This window comes from Penaeus monodon, chromosome 24, assembly GCF_015228065.2.
Source record: "Penaeus monodon isolate SGIC_2016 chromosome 24, NSTDA_Pmon_1, whole genome shotgun sequence".
Classification (NCBI taxonomy): Eukaryota; Metazoa; Arthropoda; class Malacostraca; order Decapoda; family Penaeidae; genus Penaeus; species Penaeus monodon.
The window spans coordinates 12,491,042-12,491,315 of NC_051409.1; positions in this window are offsets into that span (position 1 = coordinate 12,491,042).

Here is a 274-nt window from a genome sequence, read left to right on the forward strand (position 1 = left end):
GCTGACAACACAAGTATTCGTAAAGGAGAAACAAAATTGAATTTCCCGGCGACCGGCCAAGACGGATACAGAATGTGCTTTTACTTCACAACGATGAACTGGTCCTCCGGGGAACTACAGCAAATGCTACACCGACGCATTTAGCGTTGTTCTTGATCTCTGTGTTTGTTTTATGCTTCTTTCAAGTGTTTGTTTGTGTAAGATTATAGGTTTGCTCGTGAGATCTGTTTGTGTTTTGTTTATACGTTTGAAGACAGTCGAAAAGGAAAGGGAA